This window comes from Lepisma saccharinum, chromosome 1 (assembly GCF_977018435.1).
Source record: "Lepisma saccharinum chromosome 1, izLepSacc3.1, whole genome shotgun sequence".
NCBI lineage: Eukaryota > Metazoa > Arthropoda > Insecta > Zygentoma > Lepismatidae > Lepisma > Lepisma saccharinum.
This window is the reverse complement of record NC_139229.1, coordinates 108,332,228-108,347,420: the sequence shown is the minus strand read 5'-3', so window position 1 is coordinate 108,347,420 and position 15,193 is coordinate 108,332,228.

The following is a 15,193-nucleotide window of genomic DNA, read 5'->3' as shown; positions in this document are numbered from 1 at the left end:
TATATTTTCTGGCCCATTCGCGGTAAACTGTGCATTATGTCTATAATTAGAAAATTGGCAAATTGAGCAATAAGGATTTAAAATTTTAATGAAGGTGTACAGTCATATTTTCCAGAGATAATGTTGCTTAAACATGGTATATTAATTGCCTCCAGCATGTATGAATGCATGTATATGTATCCCATGTCAATAGTATAAAAGTAAATACAAAAATAAAACTTGCTTAAAAACTGAAATAATTCCCCTTTGTTTGACTATCTCTAGAGATAAAATCGTGTGCCTATTTTAATCAGCCCCTTTTAACTCTAATAGTGTGACTCCATTGTTTTTTTGTTTCTTTTTAACTATAGATAGTATGCCCTACCAACGACTTTCTGTCACTAAATTTTCGACTTGCGATTATTTTTTTCTCGTATCGTAGGATACTTCCGGTTCCTAAAACAATAAATCAAAGAAATATCAAGGAAATACATGACAATCTAATATATAAAAATGGATGTATGTGTATGTGTGTGTATGTTTGTTCCGTCATAACTCCCGAACGCCTGGAGCGATTTCAACCAAACTTGGTACACATATCACTTGCAATCTGGAAAGAAACACTGTGGGGGCAAGACACCCCTGGCACCCCTAGGGGTGGGGGTGGGGGTGAGAAGAGGGTGACATGTAAAAAATAATCAAAAACGACTGATATTACTGTGGAATCTATAGTTTTCTGGGTTGCTAAGATGAATAGTGACACCCCTAATGCAAGTCCACTTCAAGTTCATCACCTATCGGGATAGCGATGAGAGGAGGTGAAAATTATAATTTCAAAAATGACCAAGATTAGTGTCGAATCCATAGTCTTTGGAGTCGCTAAGCTAATTGGTGACATTCACGATGACCAAACTTGGTACACATATGACCTACAATCTGGAATGAAATACTGTGCGGGTAAGACACCCCTGGCACCCCTAGGGTAGGAGGTGGGAAGGGTGTGACATGTAAAACAACCGACATTAGTGTGGAATCCATAGTTTTCGGGGTCGCCAAGATGAATAGTTACAGTCCCATTGCCGTTTAATTTATTTATTCTTTCTCTTGGAGGTGGAACTAAAAATGTTGTTCATAAATTGTTGTTAAATTTATATTGTAGTGAATTTGTAAAAGATATTACTTTATTATTTGTATACTGTGCTTATGCTTTTAAATAACCGTAAATAAAATTGGTTACATTTTACGCTACAATTAGAATTCATCAAACACCCGGGCAACGCAGGGTAATTAGCTAGTATGCTATAATAGGTACTCTGCCCCTTTTTATGTATTTGTAAGAAGGGGCACATAAAGTGACATGCCCATTCCCCTCCCAAGTCAGCGTAGATGACTGTTCATGACTAGTTGATTGATACATTAAGAAACCTCTTTTATTTTACATTTCCTATCCACGTTTCGTATCCACCAATGATACTGCCTATGTGATTGAACTTGTAGTGTTATACACGTAGCCTATATAAGTTGTGTTATTGTCTTCGAGAACTTTATCTCAAGAAGACAGCTTTACCAAGGTGACTCGCAAAGAGGGTCAGATTGCTGCCTGAAGGTACACTTAGGAAACAGGAAACAGGAAAAGTTCCCAGTTTACCCGAGATCAAACTAGTACTTTTCTCCCTTTCTTTAACTTAAGTGGATCATATATTGTTTTCGGCAAGCCAAATCGGATTGATTGACTCTGTTGATTTTTCATTTACGTCACATATCTTCCACATTTGGCTAATCGCGACGATGTGGATGAGATAGAGAACGGGATAATCACAAACATATTTGGACGACACAACCCGAAACCTCGTAAAGCATTATACTACTGCCTATGATGCAACGTGCCAAAGCCTCTACTTGGAAAAATGCAGCCCAGAAAGAGAGGTTGACATTTGTGTGCATTCCGAAAATGAACACCCAGACCACACCCGACCTTCCAATTGGATTATATTCAGCGAATGTCCAGTTGGAAAGATACATGTTTGAGTTTTTCATTAAGTACACTTTATCCATACATAGGCTAATCTGGACTAGATCTACAGTTTCAAATGGGATCCGAACCACTATGTGCCTCCACCGGGTATTGAATTCGTGACCCAATCATTACAATGTGACGACGTTACCACTATGCTATCGGGGAGGTCCTTTGAAGCTATAATCTATCCCAGGAATATGTGGAGCAAGGCCGCGTATGAGGGCAGAGAAGGGGAGAAAGTGAGCAGGCTGAGCAAAGAAGTGCGCGCAGCTGGAAAGGGATCTTAGCTGCAGTAGCGTTGCCTCTCCAAGAAATCACCTTCCCTCTCACGTGTCCATTGGTCGAGCCTGTCTCGAGTCACTACTTGCGCAGAGAACTCGTTTTCGTTCGCTTGCTCCGCAGACTCCTAGAAATCCGTACCCGGGAGCTTATTATTGAAACTCGTTACGGTAGCTAGCTAACGAGTTGGTGGCTGAAGTCGGTTGCAAGACGAACGACATCGAATATACCGTATTATTGAAACTCACTCGTTCGCTGGCTCTCGAGTCGTTCCGTTCGCTAGCACTCGGCAGCTCATACCCAACCGAGATCAGTCGTTCGGTCGAGTCGTTTGCCATAATTGTCGAAGATGGATGTATATTTATGTTTGCTTTTGGTACTTGAGACAAGGATAATGTGAGATGCAAGAGAATACTTACATTCCGGGCCATCTTAGGGTGAGTATGTTACGATTTGTATTATTATTATTATAAATTTGCACATTAAAATAACAGTAATCAGCGATGTAAATATGCCGTTGTTAGTCAACGCATTTTTTTCGATTTCTTAAGGAAATATTTGATTTCCGCGTACACATGCTTGACTTTATTGAAGACATATTTGTCAATGTATATTGTATTGCAGTACAAGGTGTAAATAAAAATATATTTAAAAAATACAATAGATTTTTCCAATGTTTTTCTAAGTTGCCTTCATGACACGGCGCTATATCCACAGAAAACATTATCTTTCACCTTTTCTTGTAAAAAATAATATAAAAGCACTTTAATGCTCATGGGGTAAGGCGTTAATATATGATTGTCTCATCATATATATGTCATAAGTTCGCAGTTATTGTCGCGATTGATCCATATGGTAGAAAAGCGGCGTAACAAAAATTAAATTAAAAATACAGAAGCACTTGAAAGGTCATAATTGAGAAATAGAACACTAGCAGCTAACCTGAATTATGTTTAACTAATACAAGAACACTTTTCGTGTTGATCAGAATTACAAAATGTATAGAGAAATTTTGAAATAATGGAATGGATGTAAAATGCAAATGTATACACACTTACTACTGAGTACTGATAATGTAGAACTAAATTCGAACATTTTTAGCATGTTTTAGTGATGTTTATATTTGCTTTATTTGCAACAGGTAGCTACTAGTTGGCAGTGGCAAGAGATTGCAGAATTACCATTTCCCAGGCCAGAGTCAGGAATTGCATCAAGCAAGTCTCCCAAGAAGGGCAGAATACAGTGGAGAGGGTGAGTGTCTTTTTTTAACACGTTTATTCATGATTTCCAAAATTTAAGAAATGTCATTTTTGCAAAATAAATGTAGAAAAACTTATTTACCACACATGAAAGCGAATGTAGGCATTCTATTTTTCATTGATATGTGGTAAAATTTACATTTAGAGGTGTTCCACCTATTTATAACCATTGATCCAATACTGACAATGGCAGAGGCCAACAAAATTAATATATACACAAAGATATAGTACACATCAGTAATGTAAGTACTAATATAATCTGCATTTTTAAAAATATGTAGCAAACAAAACATTGGAACGTCAACTTATTCCTCTGTGTCTGACACATATGCCTTGTATTAACAAAACCTTCCATGTCATCATCACTAAAACCCATTGCATCCTCCCCGATGGCATAGCGGTAATGCAGTCACCTTGTAATGAAAGCATCCCAGGCTCGATACCTGGTTGGAGACATATAGTGTTCCAGATTCCACTTAAAACAAAACTCAATCTCAAACTAAAGACCTCTAGCAGTTACAATTAAATGTATTACATAAATCATAACACCAGTATTCACTAGACTTTAAAAACTGAAACAAAATAAACAAGAGATACGGTAACGTCAATGTCTGAACTTATTCTAAGCAGTTAAGAACATGGTTGACTGGAAGATACTGAGAACTCCTCTCTTCTATGACTATGAGACTGAACTAACATGAAAGTTGGATGGTTAATGTAGCTACATAACAAGTTAGTGAATAACCACTGATTGAGATGTGCTGTGTTTATAACCGACAATACTCACAATACTTTGCTGCTAAAAACATCTGCTTCTAAATAATTCTTGCTGATTTACAATATCGGAGATGAAACGCATGACATTATTTTAGAAAGTATTTAGAAAATGGCTCTGTGGAAGTAACTTCCCTTTTGAGGTCCTTAAGTTATATTCAATCTTAAGATTTTATGTTCATATGAACTTGATGCACACATAAATTCCCCTTGCCTTAACAATATCATCCAATTTGTATTTATGCGCATGTAACTGCAGTTAAACAGAACCAATATGCCAATATTTGATATATATATTATAATGTCAAGTTTCATGGATTTAGAAGACCACAATTGTTGTTCTAGTACATAATGACACACTTATGCCATAAATGATTCCAGTAAATCTTTGAAAAATTATTTTTTAACACAGTTGTGGGGATTACGGTAGTGATCCACTCCTTTATTTTCACATGCTTCTGTAGTTTGGCAACACTAATCACTTTGGCTTCCAGTGTACCTTCGTGGAAGAGTGCAGAAAGTCTGTTCAGCCATTTTGTGAAATATATCCATTGTTGACTTGTTATAAAGCTCACATTTCAGTGGAGCACAATAGGGATCCATGCAACCATTGACGGGAGTGTTTTCAGACACACAGTATTTCTACATATACTAGTAATAGTTTCTAATATCCGTTATAAATGTATGAAATCCACATTATGAAAAGCATGTATGAATTTTGTAGGGAAAAATAACAATAAATGTAACAAACTAAGTTATTATTTTCATCATATTGAAATGTAATTCATTAGATTTAGAATTTCCTTACCTCTGTAATGTGTTGAGTGAAATGACTTTTTTTGCTAACGAAACCAGAATACTATTCATAGGACATTATTGCTGTAAAACCATGCTAGCATTTCACATGCTGCTGTTATCAAGCTGGTGTGTGTGTTTATTATTTTTTTTAAATAATCCTGTGTAAAAAAAAATGAAAAATCCAGAGATAAGTGGGAAAGTTTCTTTTTCCCATGGCATGATGGGTCGTGACGAACCCCTGATCATTGTCGTGGGTTTCCATGACCAGGTTACGCTCCTCTTTCTTAGCTCCCCAATTTCCTCACGATGGTTGGTGGCCATGAGCAGGGTTGGCAAAATTTGTGTTTTTTTTAAAAAAGAACAAAACAAACTGTTTTTTTTGTTTAAAACATGTTTTTTTTTTGTTTTAAACATTGTTTTAAACATGAGTTAAAAAAACATGTTTTAAACAAAACAAATACAACCTTTTCCCAGTAAATTATAGTTAAAGTCGTTAAAGGGAAAAAATACTCATTTTTATGAGTACATTGGCGACAAGGACAGTTTATTTACCTTTGAAGATAAGGTTTACCATACTGCAGGGTAGGGGTGTGCGGTACAGAATTTTTTGGGTCGGGACGAGAAATTCTTTAAATCCCGACATTCGGGACGGGGAAAAGTCTCAATTTCCCGAAAGAGTCGGAAATTTTCGGGACGGGATGTGTTCGAAATTTCCCAAAGCTTTTGAAATCTCGAATTCTACCCGTAATTTCCATCTTAAGTGCTTGTTTTTGCACTTCTGGTACAAAACCACAATGCAGAGAACGTCTAGAATTGACGTCGTTTTAAAATGACCATTCGGAATTTCCAGACTGCTTGGGATCCCAAAAAGTCGGGGAAGTCATTTCCGGAAGTCGGGATCGGGACGGAAATTTTCTTTCCCGATCCCGACTTTTCGGGATCTCGCACAACTCTACTGCAGGCATAGACGCCGACTCCATGGGGTTTGGGGGGGGGGGGGGTTGCATGAACTAGGGTAGTGGATGGGACGTTCGGGCTACAAAAGGCTCTCGCATGACATTCAGAACGAGATCATTGATATATTAGGGAGATCTGTTTTGCGCTCCGTGGTAGCAGATAATAAAAGTCGGGAATATTTTGCTATTATGGTTGACGAAACTTGTGACATATCCACCCGTGGACAATTAATATTCTGCATTCGAACTGTGAATAAAAAAATGATATTTTTGAGGAATTCATGGGCTTTTATTAGGGGTGTGCGGACGGGAAAAATTTTCAATTTCCCTACTGAGTCGGGAAATGTTCAAAATTTCCCCAAGTTCTGAAAATCTCGAATTATACACGTCATTTTCACTTTAAGTGATTTCTGGATGAAAAACTAACAATTTATGGCAAGTTCCAGAAATTGACAATGTAGAAAACGTCGAGAAATACGACATTTTCAAATGAGCATTCGGTATTTCCCGACTGCACGGGATCCCGAAAATTCGGGAAATCATTTCCCGAAGTCCGGATCGGAACGGTAAATTTTTTCCCGATCCCGATCCTGACTTTTCGGCGTCCCGCACACCCCTAGCTTTTATGAGATTCCGAATACTGAGGCCAAAACTTAAAAAAGGGAGAGAGTGAGTCATTCATTAATTTATTTCAGTGATCAGAGCCCCCCCCCCCCAATAATTTTGACAAGTCGGTGCCCGTGACTGCAGGGACAAAAGTTGTGGGTAATAGCCCCCCTTTTTCCGCCACTACTGAAGTAGGTTAGGATTTATATTCATGTAAATTTCAAGAAGCTAAATATTATAGAATTCCTATCCTCGTCCTGAAAAAATCACGGTGAAATATTTCCTGCTGCCTGAACAGTTTATATAGCAGAAAACAACCTGCAGTGTCATAATAGATTCTCCAGATGAATTTTTTCAAAGTACAAAATTATGTTACCAAAAGTAAGCATCTGCGCTTCATTCAGTTATACAGACCAATGAATCGTATCGCAAAAGAAAAAAAAATCACGTCATGATCAAAATCACGTATTGTGCATTTAGATATTAGTTTCCATTTCAAGCTTCCACCAGTCTCAAACTTACAAGACGATACGAAACAAGGAACTGAGAGGTTTCGATTAGCCTAAAATTAAAAAGCTTTGTCCCGTGACGTCAGAACATAAGGTTGCTCAAGTGTTGTGCGATAAGTGAGACCTGTAAAGCACGGATTAATTGACACAGATTCAATGAAAAACAGGGTTGCCAAAAAAAAAATATCACAGACTATAAAATATCTACCACCAATATGTGTTTTAAACACTTGTAAAAAAAACATGTTTAAAACACATTGTTTTAAACGTTTAAAACATTTGTAAAAAAAACAAAGCCGTGTGTTTTAAACGTTTAAAACAAGGTGTTTTAAACACTTTTGTTTTAAACATGCCAACCCTGGCCATGAGTTCCATACACAGGCTGAAATCTCAGGAAAATTTGTTATGCTTTCCCCAGGAGACCCAAACGTATGCACATCCCATAGTCAGAGCCCAATGCATGACACAGTGCAGGTTACACTTTTTTCCATTCATGTGTATGATATATATTTTTATAATCACAGTTTGTTACGAATGGGATAGCCCTAACGGTTAAGCATTAGTAGCAGCCAACGTGAGCATATCACATTGGTCCACCCCAACCATATATTTTTTCTTCCATTTTTCTCTTTGTGATACATGTACTATTTATACTCTTTTATTTCTTTAGGAATTGAATAAACTGCATGGCAGACAGACATGACCCTGGAACATATTGACACTGTGATGTCAGATTACAGGAACTTGCAAAGTATTTCAAGTGTCAAAAAGCAAATTTTACTGAAGACTTTAAATGAGAGTGAAGAGAGAGTGCAGTTTCATAGTGGTCCCAGCAAGTTAACCATTTTAATGGCGGTTTCCCTGTGTTGAGTGCACATGGGAGTTGTTCAGCATCCTGAATAGTACACAAGTGGTCAAATGTCGTGTATATATGACTTTCTATCTGCAATACACTAGGAAACTGGCAAATTTCAGAAAACAAGTCGAGCAGGTGATTGGATATGTTTGTTTGTTCACAGAAAATATAGTACCCTGATATCAACAATACCTGCCCAATTTGTCAGTGCTAAACCAGGTGATGTAACACAGACAAAATTTTTCAAGTGTGTTGTGCTTTAACAATTTTTTTGTTTGTCAATGAATAGCTACGAATGCTGTTTTGACAACAGTGGAATTGCTAAACCCATGCAATGAATTCAAAGTAATCTATTCTCTAAATAGACTATTGTGTATGGTGCAGTTTGGTCATTCACAGATCAACCCATATGCATAAATATTTCTAATAATTGTATTTTTTTTCTCTCTGGAAAGTATGTATGTCTCTCCGTATGAAATATTTGTGGATACAAATAAAGTACTATTATTGAAAAGTAGGATTTATTAATTTATATAAAAATAATAATCCTGTGCGTAACAGCCCATGAAGGGCCTTAGCTTACCTACCGGCCTCCCTCCTATGCTTTCCTTCATCACCACTAAGTGTGGAGATCTTCAACCAGGATTGGAATAGTCGGGGGGTCAGCCTGACATATCCCCAGCCGTTGTAGTAGGTCTTCACGACCGGGTTACGCTTACTCATTACTTGGGATCGAACCCATACCGTCCCGCAGCTGCCATCCAAAGCAAGGTGCCTTAGACGACACGGGCACGGAGGAGGACTATTAATTTATATAAGTTCACAAAACTAATATAATGGCAGATTTTTGTAGTAAATTACAGACTATTTATAGATATATTGGATTGGTAAAAATATCTGTAATTTTACTTGATAGTATAACTGCTCTAATGAAAGTTGAGGTTGGCAGCGTGATTGGTAAATTCTGCACACTAATGTAAGTTATTTTTTTCTGTAAAATATATTTAAATATGCCCCCAGCATGGCAGTCAATGTCAAGGTTTAGTTGTGTGTGTAACCAAGAGCGGCTCTGCTGTATTGCTTGTCAGTTTTGATTTGGTGAATCCTGCAATAACTGAACCGGTTACACGAATGCTCCGTTCATCAGACATTTATTTTTGAATAAATGTAAATAAAACTAAAAATAAGTGTCTGATTAAGGGAGCATATGATCTGCTGAAACGTCACAATGAAAAACTGTTTTTATGCTTGTAGTAACTGTAGACTACAAGAGAAATAATTCTACAATGCAAGCAATGCGTACATACAAGAAAAAATATTTTCCAGAATATAGTAGTGGCACATTTTATGAACAGATGGAAAAGTTTTCGGAACCATGAAACTTCCTGTTCGAGGTAAAATGTATAACATAAAACAACATGGGTGGTAATTGGTTTTCTTGGGATATCAACATGGGTGATTGTTGTGCTGTTTCTGTGGCATTGGGTTTTTGTTGAATACAGCATTCATTGTGTGACCAATTCACCTCATGCAAATTAAATTTCAAGTACATATACTCAAGAACCTTCATTTCCTCTCAGTAGACCACATGAATATGCTACGTTTAGTTGTTCACAACCAAATAAGAGCCCTCCAGCTTCTATGGTGCTTTCCATAACCATTAAGATTGAAGGGTGGCTGTGTAAACAAGGCTAACTGATGAAGTATGAGGGGGGGGGGAATGGTGACAGAATTAACTTTTGCTAGCCAAGTTAGGATGAAATTTCATTTCAGATATTCGATGGTTCACCAAGTAAAATTTTAAGCAAAAAATGCAGGCACGACCAGGACTCTATCATAGCTACCGAAAGAATGGTTCACCATGTATGTCAAGCTCATCTATGATAAATGTCAGCACCTTAATTGTAAAGTACATTTCCTTCCTTTTGATACACACAACAATCACCACAAGAGATCTTTCAGAAAAGCCATTCACGAATGTCTCGCTTCTCATGCCAGCAGCACAAAGACATCCAAGCAGATTTTCATCCGCACCCATAGGATGTCAGCCAAAGGGTTGCAGGAAGCTTTGAAATATTTTTTTCTTGTGAATTGTTGTATGTTTGAAAATAAATTGAAAACACTTTCAAGCACAAATAGAAACATTTCTTATAATTGAAAGGAACAGTCCACATAATTTGTCCTTTCAAGTTCCAACAAATTAATGAAGGCAGCTTTGTTACAGAAACCATTGTCACCAGAAAATAAGAAGAACTGTACTTTTAACCACTGTACCCCTTCGAGAGTTAATATTTTCCTTTTTATTCAACAAATTTTGATGCATTACGAAATATATAATTGATTATTGCATGCAGAAAACACAAATAGATATTTGAACCAAAATTATGGCCAGCACAAGTAGAAACCTGCCATCTCCGAATACTTTTGCTGCTTTTTATTAGTAAAAAATGCTTGTATACATACTAAAATAATGAAAAAACCTGGAACTTTCTATAAGCTCCAAACCTAAGGCCCCTAACATAGTTGTGGAATGTCTTGTTGGGTGCTATATTCACTGCCGGGAAGTCTTTGGCCTGTGCTCCTTTACAGTAAAGTAACACGTTAAGGTATCAAATATACTTTACTTCACAAAAACATGTTTCCGAGAGCTAAAAACAACTGAAAATGTTCACAGCAAAATATTTCACAGGTACAGAGGGTTAAGGGTACCAAACATACTTCAAATGAAGGATGAAAATACCCAAACAAAATTTCTACTTTAGCAAACACTTTTATTGTACGTAATAAACTAAGTAGAAAAGAAATTTTTTTGAAAAATTTACTGTTTTAGTTATGCACGTTTCTGCACTTTAGTTTATTTTTGTGGGTAGACAGGTATCAATTGTATTTATTTTATTTTGTTTCAATGAATGTGGGCCTCCCCGATGGCGCAGTGGTAGCGTCGTCGCCTTGTAATCAAGGGGTCCCGGGTTCGATTCCCGGTGGAGGCACATAGTGGTTCGGATCCCACTTTAAACTGTAGGTCCAGTCCCGATTAGCCTTACTGTGCATAAAGTGGACTTAAAACAACAAATCAATCCAATTCAATGAATGTGATGGTCACATAAAAAACCTTATGTATTAATAGCACTGTTGAAAATTTGATTGAATGGTTGCAGCAACAAACTTAATTTTAAAACCAGTTTTCATTTTTAAAACATCATCAGCTAAAGTGAACATGTTAACAGCTCAAGAACATTCTTAAACAAAGCAACTGAATAAATTCACATCATTCCACTTGAAATCCCAGAACAAAACTGGAGCACTTGCTGCATTAAGTAGATGCTCTAATTTTCTACATTACCGAAAGCTACGTAAACTCACATGTATTACAGCCAGTCTCAGTGGCGGAGTGGTTAGCACAGCAAGCTATAATGCCAGGGTTGTTGGGTTTGAATCCCAGTCAAGGCATTGGTGCTCTTTTTTGAAAGTCCCTTCATCAATTTAATCTCATTACCATTCATCCTCACCTTTGCAATTAGCCAAAAGTGACAGAAAAGCGAAGTAATATAAACCAAACCAATCAATCACATATATAACGAAAACGAGCACTATACTTATTAATGGTAGTGTCACAGCACCCTTGCTGACAAGACAATATCTATGCATGTTTGATTTGGAATGCCTGGTCTTTTAGTTCAGTAAACATTTCAACATCCCCCAGAATCCTACATATAAACATTTTCTTCTCTGTAAATTTGTGTTTGTACCTGAAAGTAATAGGGATAGTCTAGTTTCAACTTCATGAGATCATTGTCTTTAGTTCAGCAAGATGATTTCACAGAGCAAATCTCATTCACAGTAAAGTTTCTCAAACTATGGGCACTTTATTCCGTATACTCCCTTCCCACAGCATCAGCAAATACTATTAACCATTCCATCTAGTATTGCGCCCATGCAAGGACAATTTTTGTTTAGGAATAACAGACATGTAGACATTAGTAGTAAGACCTTTGACTGTGTTCATAGTCTCTCATGGGTTATACCTTAGTTACAAACTTCAGGAGAAACGAAGAACTTGGTCTCAGTAGCTTAAAAAAATAGCGAAACAGATGGTGAAACTACCAGTTGTTTGATACAGTGTTCATCCCTGATTTGTACTGAAATCACTTTGAACTTCCTGCTTGACCACAAAATATAAATACATTTATTTTCCAACTCTGAGCACAAATACAGGTAGTTTGAGTGCAACCTGGCATATTAAAGCACTTTTGATCACTAAATTTTGGCCAGGTGCCTAAATTGAATAACATAATTTTGAAGAAATACATCTCACTAGTCTTTTGTAGGTTTCGGAATGTTTACAAGAGACTGATATTTCATCGGTGATTTCGGTATCACTTGTCATGTCCAACCTTCTGCACGGAAGCAACGAAGTCCATGATACTTATTGAAATGGTTAGTATTGTTTACATATGAGGAAGCAGCCATGCATTTTCTTTTTCAATGCATGATAAATTATCCCTTTATTGTACACCAGGTTCAAGCATGAAGATGATTGCAGCAAGATGAGACCTCTCCAATACCAGCCATACACAAACACAAGCCATATGTTACTTCCCCATCCTCTTTCAATTGGAGTTCTGGGAATGCTTAATCTGAAACGCTGAAAAAAAAATGAAACGAATTAGAATGAAAAATATATACATAACTATCTGAAGTAATACACTAGCCAACATGGTAATGATTCAGATTGTGTAATGAAATTTGTAAGGTGTACAGAAAGATAAGAAAAGAAATACATTTAGAATTCTGAAAGTAAATTTAGAGAAACTGGTAACAGTTTAATATATCGGAGACACATTTCTTCAATTTTACAGAAGAAACTACTTACGGAAATGAGTTTTTCCAAGGTTTACAATATTCGTCAAGGTATTTTCTTTCATCGTGGAATATATTTGAGCAAGAAATCATGTATTTTTTAAGAGAAATATCTCACCGACGCACAATTGCCATTGCTTTCATTTGCTTGCCCTACGACAACCGGATGCTGCGTACGTTTGATAACGTAAGCCCCTGTCAGTGTGTCCAATCCCTTTTTTTTAAATATGCTTGCCTAACCTAACCAAACATAACCTTATAGGAAATGGTTCGTGGGGCTATCCGTCAGCTACCCGGGCATAATGTACAATTTGCCCAAGTGACAAACACGACAGTAGGTATTTTTGGTGAAGAAGGTTGGAAACACTGTATACCCACTACAGTAGTCAACCTCAGCCCGCCATATTGTGTGTTACGAAAGCGAAGAAATGAATCAAAAGAAGTACTCTGTATGTGAAGATATATCTTTTTTTCTTTTCGTGTAAAAAGCATAATGGCACCTTGAACTATGTTCCGCAATACACAATTGGTAAGTACGAACCATTCGAAACAAAATATTCGATTTAAATGTGTCTCCGATATACTAAACTCTTACCGAGAAACTAATTTGTACATTTTAAATATGAAGAATGCATTAATTCATGAGGAATTGTTGTGAAAAGTAGCTTGTGCAGGCTACTTTGCCACAAATCACTGATGTATGAAAAATGTTCTATATTTGTGTAGCACATCAAGGAACATGTGGAAATGTTAAAGTATCCAAACCCACTTAAAATGTAAAATTAGTAATACTGTATGTGTATGCACATAGGAGTATAATTATAACGCTAAGGGCACCAACCCTAACCTACTGATGTAAGCCTACAGAAACATGTTGAAAAATCGATCTGCACATAAAAACGAGTTAAATAATAATGAAACATGTTCAACATGTGCTTATAGTGATGTACGGAATTCGATTCAAGTAGAAAATAATGTGTATCATTATAACAATGGAATTGGAAAAACACAGTAACAATAATGAAAATCATTCTTAAATACAGGTGGAGATTCAAAGTACGTAATACAAGCTTTCACAGTAGAATAACAAAAATAGGCTAAAAATGAAGAAAAGTGGCTTAAAATAGAAAAGAAGCAAAATACAGACACACATAAGCACAAGTTGTATTTTTTTGTGGTTACTTTCTGCTTGGAGTATTTTTGTGTCGAGCAATAATAGAAATGAGGTCTGTGAGTAACACAACATCCAGACCTGATTAACTTTTGTGTACCAAACTAAACTTTTTCACCACTAGGCACCGTTTTATTAGATTGTGCGTCTTCGCACAATTTCGCATGTTCGCAACAATTTAAATTAGATTAGATCGAAGACATCCTTGCTTATGAATGGTGCATACGGTTTTAATAAACTCATAACTGTGATTTCCATTGAACAAATACAATAATTATTTTTATATTAAAAATAGAATGGATACTTGCCTTTACGCAGCAACAAAACTTCACTTATTCTTCATATCTTTGTCAACCGTGGAAGAGTTTTACTGCTATTTCCAGATGGCACAGCACGGTCATTAATTGTATGTGATGTCATCCACATTTTACACTTAACACATCCGTGCATTAAGATCATACGTGAAAAAGAGTATCGATACATCTCATTCTGTATTTCACTGCAGACGAAACAAAATTGTCCGCGATCAGCTGTGCATGACCGAGACGGAAAAAGTCGCAACGCCATTCGCTGATGGTACAGTAGCCTCTCTTACCAGCCAACATTTCACTCGCATGCAACTCGAGACCCCGAATCCGTTAGCTGCTCAACTCGTTTAGTTTCAATAATTCGCTTTTCGGCTGGCGACCGACTTGGCTACCGAACGAGAAAACTCACTCGTGAGCTAGGTGTTGACTTTCAATAATAAGCTCCCCGGTCAAGACAAACATGATCATTTCCTGTGATGGAAAACAATACTAGGCTTTTCCCTGTTTTAACGAACTCCATAGGTTGAAGGGACATCGGGCTTATGTGCTCACTTAATTTCGGATGGCTCGGTGCCCATGTCGAGTCTCGATCCCGCTCTTGTCGAGACCGATGGGTGATTTGTGTGCGTGGACTTGGGAGGGTGGAGAATATGCACTTCCTCAGGCCGGAGAAAGTGGACGGGGACGCAAAAGCGACGGGGACAGTAAGCTGCGGCCGCGAAAACGCAATCCCTCTCCTCATGTCACCAGCGCCAAGATATATGACTCCCCCTGTCGAGCTTCGGTAAAGGCAGTAAAAACGCTTTTAGTTCACACGTTAA